This window comes from Trachinotus anak, unplaced genomic scaffold (assembly GCF_046630095.1).
Source record: "Trachinotus anak isolate AG129_WGS33_773 ecotype Australia unplaced genomic scaffold, CSIRO_AGI_Tana_v1 ptg000019l, whole genome shotgun sequence".
NCBI classification, from domain to species: Eukaryota; Metazoa; Chordata; class Actinopteri; order Carangiformes; family Carangidae; genus Trachinotus; species Trachinotus anak.
Window position 1 is genome coordinate 25,858,342 of NW_027273870.1, and position 12,128 is coordinate 25,870,469.

The 12,128-nt window shown below is 39.6% G+C and overlaps 2 non-coding genes across 2 annotated transcripts; one reads left to right on the plus strand and one right to left on the minus strand.

Moving 5' to 3' along the window:
- The first annotated feature begins 9,985 nt into the window (after positions 1 to 9,985).
- Positions 9,986 to 10,057, plus strand: trnac-gca (transfer RNA cysteine (anticodon GCA)). Its single transcript has one exon. It is a non-coding gene; the product is annotated as a tRNA-Cys (tRNA).
- A 414-nt stretch (positions 10,058 to 10,471) lies between these two features.
- On the minus strand, positions 10,472 to 10,543 carry trnac-gca (transfer RNA cysteine (anticodon GCA)). The gene has a single exon. It is a non-coding gene; the product is annotated as a tRNA-Cys (tRNA).
- Between the last annotated feature and the right edge of the window lie 1,585 nt (positions 10,544 to 12,128).

Sequence of the window (12,128 nt, forward strand, 5' to 3'; positions counted from 1 at the left end):
AATTCATATCAAGCACCAGTTGGTTAAAGATTGTAATCAGAGGTATGTATGAGTTTATGCTGTGAAACTTGTTGGTAATAAAGGCAACAACAGCTTTTGAAGTTTTATCTATCCTCGGTTATATTAAAATTTAATAGCATTTCTGTTGTGGTAAATAAGTAATGGCACTGACATTGACAATTCCAGTAGTTAGGAGGTATTATTTTGAAAGTTCCTTACCGGAAGTGTAAGTCATCAGTCCTAAATCCGCACTTGACTGTGGTCCTCAACTTTGCTCCAGGGGCCTTGTTCCTCTCCTCTTGAAGGCAGGGCTTACCACCACCTTATTAGGAGCAAGGAGACTTGAGGGCCCATGTGTGCTCTTAAAGGGGAAGTTTGGAGCCAGGCCACAAATTATTAATTCCTATGTGCATTATAATGCCTTAAATGTCACACGACGAACATAATGTTTACTTTTTCCTCTTTTTTCCAAGGGAAATAAAGTGTTGTTCTCTCAAGTGATCATAATACTAAAGTTCCTCTCCAGACATGTTTTAAACTATGTAAAGGCCACAATTAATATTTTGTTTAATGTGGTTTAATGTGTGTGTCCCATATAAAAAGTTAATTGGAAAACTGAGGCTGGAAGCACATCTACAATTACTTTCTCATTGAGAAATCTGGATCAGGCTTTATGCCCCGCCCACCACCACTGCTTGTGCTAGGTTTACAGGTGAAAGAGCAGAGAGCATCAAGATAGAGGAGGAAACATCAGAGAGACTCAGCCACATATTTGAGCCTCAGTCAGACCCAGACTCAGATGAGGAGTCTGTTCACCAAAACCAAAATCAGTGACTAGCAGACGTATCAGAACGGTTAGCACAGTTAGCATCTTTTATTTGTTTAGGTTGTTTGTTAGCTTGTAACTGGCAGTGGCTGACACAGTGTGAGTGGTTGTGCTAATGCAAACTCTCACTGTCTGTACTGACAAGGTTTCAGGTTTATTTTGCATGCCTGCCTTTAAAGATTTGTTGATATTGTTTATAGCAGATGCTGATTTTAGCTATTGGGGCCAACCTTTTGTTTACATTTGACTCAAGGATTGCACCTTTAAGATATGATGAGGCCACACAAAAAAAAAAAAAAAAGCAAATGCAATTTTTATAGGATTTAAATATTAAGAGGAATATTAAGAACTTTAAATGGATGTTATTTGTGAAAATGCATTTTGTTTCTCTCGCTGTGATACAAAATGCAGAAAGTGTATTACATCATCAGCTTGGTTTGTGAAGTTATGAGTCAGAGCTGGGACAAATGGTTTTCCAGAAAACCTCTGAGCATTTGTTGTAATCTCCTTGGATTATTGTGTGGATTGAAGGGCGCGGGTTGGCAAACAGAACAAAACAAAGAGGAGCACAAAGTTTGGACAATCCAATGGCTGCTTTTCAAAGTCACTTACACTGAATGACCATTTACTGCTTCAGTTGTTCAGACAGGAGCGAACTCCACCCGTCACCAAGAAGAAAATGCTTTTGTCTTTCAAAACTCAAACACAATCAGCCAGCCACGCAGAAGTTAATCCAAAGAGCAAAACCAAAACTATGCTTTGAAAATCAATAAAGATACCCTGCAGACACATTTAAGACATGTAACAACCTTCATGCTTCGTTGAGAATCTGCAGTATGAATGCAAATCAGGACAAGCTGATTCTTATCATGTTTGTTTCACATCTGTCCTTAGAAGTCGTTTGGATTGCAAAAGGCGTGACTGATGTTGGAAGCAAATTACGGTCATCATGCTGCAGTGGCAGGATAAGATATCAGCGCTTTGAATGTCAAACAGTGTTGATGGTATCATTAGACTTTCAAGAAATGCTTGTAGGGATCAAGAGACTCTTTTTGTACGTTATCTATGACATGTCAAAAATGTGTCATTATGTCAAGTATTTTTAGCAGAGTCAGCAAAGGAATGTGAAAACAGCCCTGTCAGTAGTGCTTAACCACAAATACTATGTAGCAGAAATGAAACGTGTCTCCTGTTGGATTAAAGGTTGCAACAGTTTGCTGTTTGTAAAAGTTCATCCTGCTCTGTGGCTTTTAGATGTGTTTTGTCAGTGGCCAGAGGACAGACCTGCTCACATTTCCAGAGGAGACTGGACTGTTTTCCTGGAAGCTCAGTGTTTCATTTCGGGGTCGCAGTTGGATGGAAGGCAGGGGTCATGGTAGATTCTTCATCCCAGCTGAGGGAAGACAGAGGAAGCAGGCGGCATCCCTGTGTGGCTATTCCTGGACTACACACACACACGCACACACACATAGCCATGTATATGCTAAATGCTGACCTTTTCCCTACGCGCACAGCGTACAGGGTGACTGACAGACTGTGGGGACACACTGCTCTCACTGACAGGATGAAGTACGAGATCTCATCTCAATAATGACAGTGTACATGTACAGTGTGTGTGTGTGTGTGTGTGTGTGTGTGTGTGTGTGTGACAAGTTGAAAGCGTATCAAGTTTACAGTGTTGCTTGCTCTCAGTCCTCAACATGGAATTCCTAGTATGTCAGAGAGGAAGGAGATGTACTGTGTGTGTGCGTGAGTGTGTGTGTGTGAGCAGGTGAAATAATGTAGAGCATATCCGCAGCTTGCACAGCTGTCTGTAACACTGCGAGTCACAGGTGTGTGATATCATGGTGTCTATTTTTGTGTCCCTGCAAAGCCAGGGGTAGCACAGAGGCAACACAACTGCGACGTCATTCTCATCAGGTAATTCATTTCCCCTGTGAAAAAAACACAAAACCTACCAGGGCAAAACACAAACGTCAGCTTTTTAACTAAATACAAAACTATTACATAAGTCAAACCTGTTTTAGGCATGTGACTATAATAATTATATATTATATAATTTCCTAATATCACCTTAAAAGGATAATTAAAGGATCATTCTGGCTTTATTTGTAGCTCTTTTTTATTTATTATTATTTTTGAGTGGCTATATACAGATAACTCTAATGCCAACAAACTATATTTTGTCCAAAAACTAGTAAAAGTTAAATTCCGGCAAATTAGTATTGCACTTCCATTAATAAAGGGGTGTTCACAAGAGATAGAGCAAATAAAAATTGCACGGGCATATGTTCCCATAACTCTGCTTGATAGTCTTTCATTACATCCTCCTTGCCTAATAAACACTCATGCCTTTCAAACATTGTGCCAGTAAACCAGCATTTGCGTTTAAAATGTCAACTATCTGAGCTAAGCCCCGGTGATGTCACCAGTTTGTCAGACTTGACAAAGCTCCTCCAGAGCCACAGAAGACATTACATAAATGTTTTCACAGGCTGAGCAGTATTCTTCATGAATAATAAAACTGACCATAGTATTTAAAATTGGTCAGGTTTCCCTTTAAAAACCTATAGAAGAGCCAAAGCTTTGCATTGGATGATGCATAGGACAATCATGTGTGACTTCAACAGGACTTTAAGAAATCATACCTAAGCTCCAGAGCAGGAACTCAATTGTCTATTGCTTAGTTTTATTTTCGCTGCAGGAAATCCAGTGTTCTGACCTAAGATCAAACCCAGCTGGACCTGACAGTTCTGGTTTGGAAAGTGTTGTATCCTGTCTAGGAGTGGCCAAGAGACAATGTGAATACCAAATCTTTCCAAGTCCCAGGTAGCCACAAGAACAATATACTGGTGGATGCCCTGTTTCTACTGGTGAAAGTACCTTTCAATAAGCTGAGAGTGGATTCCAGCTGCAGGGTGGACGGAGGCCAAAATAACAAACAAATCTATCTAGAATCAAAAAACCAACATAACCTACACAAATATAACAAAACCATATTACAACAACTACACTTCCTAACTAACAAAAACAGGAGGAAAAGTGGTCAAAAGAAAACGGAAGCCAACCCACACTAACTTTCAATATACAACAAGACTCTAGACATGGCAAAAGTTTGAGGACATATGACAGGAGCCAATCACCTGCAAGCGTCAATGCTGTGCATCAGTCACTGGCTCATCCTCGCACACACTTATTTGCACACACTCATTCACGCATTATGCCAACTTTTAGGCCATGGAGAAAAAAACAAAACAAAAAAATAATACAACTGCAGTCGCAACAGAAAACCATTCACAATTTCGGGTGTTTAACCGCAACTTCCACTGGCGGGGAGTGAATACTACTCAGTGTTGTGCTTCTGAAAATATGTGTATCATGTGTGTGTGTTCAAACTGACTTAGTGTGTCAGGATGAAGAGCAGAGATAATGGTTTAATGAGATCCAGAATCCAAACTATTTTCCCCTGACTAGACAGCCAGTACAGAAGCAATTAAAGTAATCAGACAGTCACGTTTAGTTTAGAGGAGGAGTGACTCGTATTGGGTGAGTTAAAGTCAGAGTATATGTCTGTTTCAGGTGCGTCATTCCAGTCTTACTCACTCCACTTATTTGATTTTTTTGGCTCCTCTCTTTTAACCTTTCTATTCTCTCCTCTCACTACATTACTTCCCATTTTAAACACCACTGTGCCTGTGCTTCTGTGTAAGTGTTAATTAACTTACTGTCCAATATCCTGATCTAATTAATAGAGTGAACGTCTTTTCCTCCATGTCCTCTTGCCAACTTCCTCTGTCACCGCAGCCTGTCGCAGGATGAGGCAAACAGCCGCTGCACTCGCACCAGAGTTCAAACACGGGTCACAGACTTAATGCACAACCTCTGCAACTCCTTCTGCTGGTGTCTAGCCAGTCTGGACTAAATCTTTCAGCAAAGATTATCCCCAATAAATCCCATAGGATCAATAGCAGAAAAGCTTTCGACACTCTATCAAGCACTGTGAGAGAAATGGTTATCATTTAAAAATTTTATGTCGTTTACACAATAATAAATAACAATAAAATAATACCAAAACAAAACATAGAACAAATAAAACATAAAGAAACATAGCAAAGCATATGATTTATGGCTATGATTTATTTATCACTAATTTGCAAAAAATATCAGCATTGTTTTCAGACACCATTATTATTTGATTTTCTTAAAAACAAGAAAGTCAGTTATTATACTATTATACTTTATTTTGAAATTTCTCATCCCTAATTTCTTAAAACCATACTATAACTTAGACCAATCTAATGCAATTATAGAGTGCAGTAACAGTTTTCATTGGCATGTAGCTCTTGTTGTGGGTTACTTTGGGCAAATGTATTTACCAAATGAGTGGTATAATAATAATAATAATAATAATAATAATAATAATAATAATATTTGTATAGCACCTTTCATACAAGAAATGCAGCACAAGTGCTTTACAACAAAGAAATATTGTAAACAGTGTAGAATGAAAAGCATTAATGTAAAATGAGATGAAATAATAATAAAGTAATAACATCAATAAAATAAATGAAATAAAGACATAACTGAAATAAGTTAAGAATGAAATGAATGAAATAAGAAATGAAAGTTTATGTTATGCTACCTCAAAGTGAACACTTTCTGTGTTATTTCTGTGGATAAGGTGACACTGTCTCTTTAAAGAGGCTATTTGTAAGTTTTCTCTGCTGCCGAATGTGGTCTCTTAGGGAGCGGGTGGTGGTGATTGTCGCTTGACAAGCTTTTCGGCCATCATTGTTTCAAAATACAAGAGGTGATAATACCTCTGAGCAGCGCTACAGCTACAGGGCAGATCGGAGGCTATAGTGATGTGCTATCAGAAAGGGCCAAGACGGACTGGGGCTAGCTGGTGAGCATGCTAACTTCAGTAGAAGAAAAGATGTGATATGGGCAAGAGTTACATTGGTGTTGCTTTGCACCTCTGGAGACAACTCTTGGTGAGTTTGATGCTGAACTTGCAATGTCTCTTCTAGACTGGTAAGTAAACAGCTGCTATGTAGCAGTTGCAAAACTTGCAAATAGCTCCTTTAACTAAGAAGGTTTTCAGGGTGAATAACTCGCGACATCTGTTTTGGTTTTGGGCATCGCCAATTTTTTTTGTGTGATTTGTGCAGCAAAAGAAAGAAATTGTCTGTCACTATTTTCCTGCAACTTCTCCAGTGTATTATTTCCACCTGTGAGGCATCTTGACGGCTGCCTCTGCCACAGGGTTTTAGTACAGATCAACAAATCAAATCAACAAATCAACCTTTTTTTGTATTTGCTTCATTCTTGTTGGAAATCTGAAACAGCGTTTTAGACAAATACGAGACACTACGCATTTTTAACTGATGAAATTCTTTAATGATTACCAGCTGCAAAATGCAGACACCCCCGCCGATTCACCGAAACACTGAACAGCCGGTGTCTGAGATACAGCTGGCCTTTACAGTGAAAGGGTAATAAATTCATGAGGAAAACATAATTGTATGATGAAATGAGCGGCTGGGCAAAGAAAATTGAATTCTGCAGCTGTAGCCAGGGAGGAACATTATCATCATCATATCAGCAGAGTGTGACACTGACTGATTTCTTCGAGGTGAGACATCAATAATTACTTATCTATATTAATAATGTAGTCTGCAAAGTTATGTAAGTGTAAGCTTGGTAAACATGGATCAAAGACGTTTTGCTTCAGCTATATCCCAATCAGGGGGTCTGATTAATCCCACACGGACCGTCCTGAAGAGTGAGTGTGAGGTTGAACATGTACATCAGCAAGTATAGACTTTATAAACCGACATTTTGGAATCCAACAGCTAATGTGATCATTGATCATTAGAAAAGTCATTTGTACTACACCCTGAGGTACACAATAGAATAATCCCACTGGAATCAGGAATAGTAAAGTACCAGCAAGAAACTTTGCCAAACTGTGATTATGAGTAATGTGTGGTAGTTTCCCTCCCCGGTCTTGATTTAGATTTGACAGGCTCATATTCCATTTTGGGCTTCATATTGTATTGTAACTGGTGCTGATCAAATTTGATGTGTGACCCGGAAAAACATGGCCGCCCATTGGCATTGTTGTGGCTCTGTGAATCACCTCACAGTTTCTTTCTCAAAGAAAGCTTTGATGAGATGGAAAGCAAATGAGGGAGCACTGAGTCAAGCGGGAAGGCGTGAGGGAGGAAAAAGAAGGGGGGGGGCAGGGTTGCTGAGAGGAGAGGAAAGGAGGGGGAGAGAGGGAGGGGAGGGGAGAATCACGGCTGTATTGTTGTGTGTTTTCCCAACGTAAACAGCAGGGGAAGTGGAACAGGGCAGCTAAATATACAAACAGCACAATGAGGCAGGGAGCGTGGAGCAGCTGTGGAACATGGCTGTCACCAGGCTCAGGAGTGTGGGACAGTGAGGACCACCTTTTATTTCATACAGGAAGAGCCGACTGAGTGTACACGCTGGGTAACACATACACCCCCACATCCAGACATCACACCTCTGAGCTCCGCAACACAACCACAGTCTGTCAGGGTGGAAGATGTCAGCTTTAAGACGCATGCTGTATGATTTACCCATCAAGCAGCCATTGGTTTCCATTCATTTCGGTGTTGAAACTAAAAGGAACTGATCGTTTTCAGTTTCAGTTCATTTCAGACTCATAAACATGCAAATATTATTTATTACACATCATCCATCCACGTATGAGTGAGCATTTATTCGGTTTTATTTATTCATTTAAGAACAGTTTTTGGAAAAACCTCACTATAATTGTGTGGTGATGCAGCCAATGTTATTACAAACACATATTTGTTTGTCTATTAAGCTACAAAATACAACATTTAAAATATTTCATACTCTCAAGATTTATGTTGTGAGCAATGGTGAAAGAATTATTGAAAAATAGCATTATACACTATACATTATACAGTATATGTATAATACAATATAATATAATTAACAAAATGTACTTAAAGTGTCAAAAGTAAGCATACACATTGCATAAAAATGCCCCTCTGTGAGTATTACATTGTTGTATATTATATCATGTGATTATTGTTACTGGTGCATTATTGTAAATAGCATTTCACTGTTGTAATTAGTTGAGGTGGTGCCAACTTTAACCGCTTCGGATATTAAGACATAGTGTTGGGTAGTTTAATCTAATTATTATAATCTATATTTCGCCAGTTAGCTAGACTTGCTAAAGCCAGCTAGCTTGCTGGGCAATAAAATGCAAGACACCCTGTGAAAATATCAACATGTAACATCACTTTTGAAACAACACTTACACTTTCACATAAAAATGTGATCTATGGACATTTAATATGTTATAAAGGCATCACATAGTACAGGAACATATTGTTTTCAGACATTTCTCATGAAAATGTGAATTTGTGTGTTTTGATACACGTTTCACACTTGCACTGGATGTGATTCACTGTGAAGAAGAGCCTCAGGGATGGATCCCATCAAGCTTGCCCTGTAACCCAGAATAGCTGGACCTCATGTGCATTACCTAAGCTAATGTGACATTACAGAGCACTGGTATATTCTCTATGTGTATGTGTGTGTGTGTGTGTGTGTGTATGTGTGTTTTTGTTTTCCCCCCTGTCCAGGTCATGTGGTAACTCGACCTCTTGGCCAGGGGGAAAAAACAGGAAGAGTAGCAGCAGACGTTTTTTCCTTATTACCGTGGCAGCAGCGGATGCAGTTGTTTTGACTTTATATGGACCTGTTGCATGACTTGTTTAGTTATGAACACATGACAGCATGACTGGACAACATCGTCCTGATCCGTATTGACTTATATTTGCCATTTAAAGGACGGTTTTATCCACAGCACCTGACCGCAGCATGAGTACAGACAGTTTCCAGCACAAGAGGCTGAGCAGTACAGGTTCATGTCACCATCACCATCATTCATTCATCCACATCCTCCTTCACTACCCTTTGTTTTTACTATTTTCCTGTACTCTTCCTTGTCCTCTCAGTCCAGATTTCTCCTCCAGCTCTTCTACACCACTTGCCTCTTGCTTCCCCCTCTTTTCATCCTCCTCCTCTCATGTATATTCCACTTCAGTGTCAGTGGGTTCAGAACAGCCATTAACTGCAGTCCGGTCTAAAACATCAAGTTATGATAGCTTGTCACACGTGCATGCTTTTTGTCCGTCCCTGCTCCGCATGAAAACCAAAACACACTGTTTCTGAATCAAAGCACCACAGCCCGTCACCAAACTGCATCTCAGCAGGAGGATCAGTGGATCACAGTGGTCAGTTCAGTTGTTCACTGCTGGTGTTCCCGCCGTGCTGGACTAATGAGCTGTTATGCTGATCCTCACACACCAGTTTCCATAATCAATGATCCCTTGACTTTTCCTCTAGCACCAGCAGCGAGTGATATTTTTCCCCTTTTAGTGAAATATCTCAGCATCAACAATGGACAGGCATTTGATAGATTTTCATTACATTTGGTACAGATGTCAGAAGCCAGATCTGGCTAGAAGTTTTTACGCAAAAGGTACATTTCCATGAACTTGCTTGAATTTAAAATCAGTAATGGAAACACATGAATTAAAAAAAAATTAAAAAACTCTCAAATATACCCAAAAAATTCATGCGCTTGCTGGAGGTGGTTTTCAGACTGTTCGACAAAACAATATATTGTACAATTGAAATGGAGACACTTGTCTTGCATTCGTGGTGCCTGTTTTATCAAAGCCCCAGGGGGCCAGTTCCAGCCGACAAGCAGACTGCTGGAAATCTGTCATCATGTTTAATTACAATGATATTGCAAGAGGAGAGATAACATCACTCAATGGCAAAGCAGATCATTCACAACTGTGTTTTGTTGACTTAAAAAAACTGCAATAGAAACAAGACAGCATTTAGCCTGTAGGGGAAGAGGAAAAAACATAGAGAAACATGTTGATGTTTATCATTTATAAAACGAATGACTGAGTGAATCAGTTTCTCTGTCATAGTTTTGCTGATTCCTTTGCATGAGGGGAATTTGACTGCAGATCAAGAACTCCCCTTGTGCGGTTGAGATTTTAGGTAGATTTCTCTTCATCAAAAAAGGAGCTTTGATCTTCACATAGCTCTCAGCTGGACTGATCAGTGTGAGGGGGTATAGCTCAGCGGTAGAGCATTTGACTGCAGATCAAGAGGTCCTCAGTTCAAGTCTGAGTGCCCCCTCAGCTTCTTCAGTGGTTCAATAGCTTTAATGTTCATCAGGAAGCTTTGATCCTAAGATTCCAGTGTTGTTTTGAACTGGGGCAGCTTTGCCCATGGACCTCCAACCACTTTGGTTTCACAAAAACACAAGTAGATATGCAGCCACAAATTTGTACTGAGAAATAAACTCTGAAAAAGTACTACAGTAAGTAATCCTCAGCCCCTTTCTTTTAAGTATCAAACAGGTGCAGCCTGCACAGACTTGAAATGTTGCTGTAAAAGGCTTCTGGTTGTCTTTAATGGGAGAACAGCTGTTGGCAGCTGGAATTCATCTCTTTTATTATCAATTATCACAATACAGTCTTTGCTCTTCATTCTGCAAGTTTCAGACAAATGAGTGCTCGATTTCAAAGGGGAAGCTACATTTCCAATAACAGGGAGCACCCAGATTTGAACTGGGGACCTCTTGATCTGCAGTCAAATGCTCTGCCACTGAGCTACACCCCCACATATGGGTCAGTCAATACGCTTATTGATCAGCACCAACTGGGTTTCCACCAAGTGATTTTAAAATGTGATACAGTAAAGTGTGATGAGATAAAGTGTGATGCAGGACAATATGCCTGGATAAAGCAATTCAGTGTGTTATAAAAAATTTTAAAAAAAGTGATACAATCATACAATGATGATACAATATGATAGGATTTTATACAATGCAATGTGGTACAATATATTATGATACTTTATTATATGGTGTGACACAAAGCAATATGATGTGATACGATACGATAAATGCTTGATTTGATATAGTTCCAAATAAATAAAGTGTAATGCTGCCTCCAATAGATCACTAAATAATCTCTGGAATATTGAGATAGCCTGTGTCCTGTGATCTGAGCATATTTGTTAGGATATAAGGTCTCTAGAGTTACAGTATGCCTAGTACAGAGGTCTAATCCATGAAGTTTTATGCTTTGTTTGAGTTATAAAATAGGGAGAAGTCAGGATTGCGTGACAACATTTTTGGGTTTTAATAAGAATTCTTGCAGCTGTGTTTTGGACTAATTGGAATATATGAATGACAATTTCTGCATCTGGCTGTGTGGAGGAAAGCTAATTAAGTGATGTTGTTTCTTGTTTGTGTTTTCCTAAAGTAAGTCAGGAGTTTGATGGTTCAGTGTGAAATAACATTGTCATGCGATGAGAGCGATATTTGACAAAGTGGATGAATATTCTTTAAGCCTATAGGAATGATTTCCGGAGGAGGTTTTCTGACAGGTAGGATCTAACTGTACAATACAAAGCTATATAACACAATACAGTGTAATATGCAATATAATACAGATATAGTGGGATTTAATATGATACAATATCATACGATATAGTGCAATACAATACAATACAGGGCCATACAACACAATATGACACAATACAGTTCAACATGATGCGATACAACACTATATGAAGCAATATGCTACAGGGGGATTTAATATGATGGAACAGTGATGCAGCTTCAAAAGTGTTGAAATGACTGTTACTGTGCTGCATGAGCACTGAATTACAGCCTGTTTTAACAGGAGTATAGTCTAAGCATGTGCACTATTACCATGAAAACAAACAGCGTTTGGGTCTGGTCGGTTACGCTGCAACATTACAGTGTCACATTTCCCCACAGTTTTCAATGCCTGCATTCCTCCGCACCTTTAAACCTCTCTTTCTCTCACCTCCTCACCTCTTAAGGTGCGGGTGGCTCTGTTCACAGGTGTAGCACTCTCTTCACACATATGCACACACACAAACTTTTGATCTGAAGGGTGGTTTGTTGAATTGGTGGGAATTTCCACTTGTATCGTTGTAGGAGGGTCGCCTTCCTCTACCTTCCAAAAAGAAAAAAAAAAATCTCCTATTTCTTTTTCCTCCAAGACTTCTGAAGCTGCATGAGGATTGCCCTTTGGGGCTGGGAGCCTTGCACACTCCTCCTCCTCCTCTTCCTCACTCCCTTTTTTCACTCCTCCTCTTTCAGCCACACTCAATCCTCCCGTTGTTCATCGCCCTGTGATCCTTTCACAGCCAGGCCACCAAGTGTTTTCCA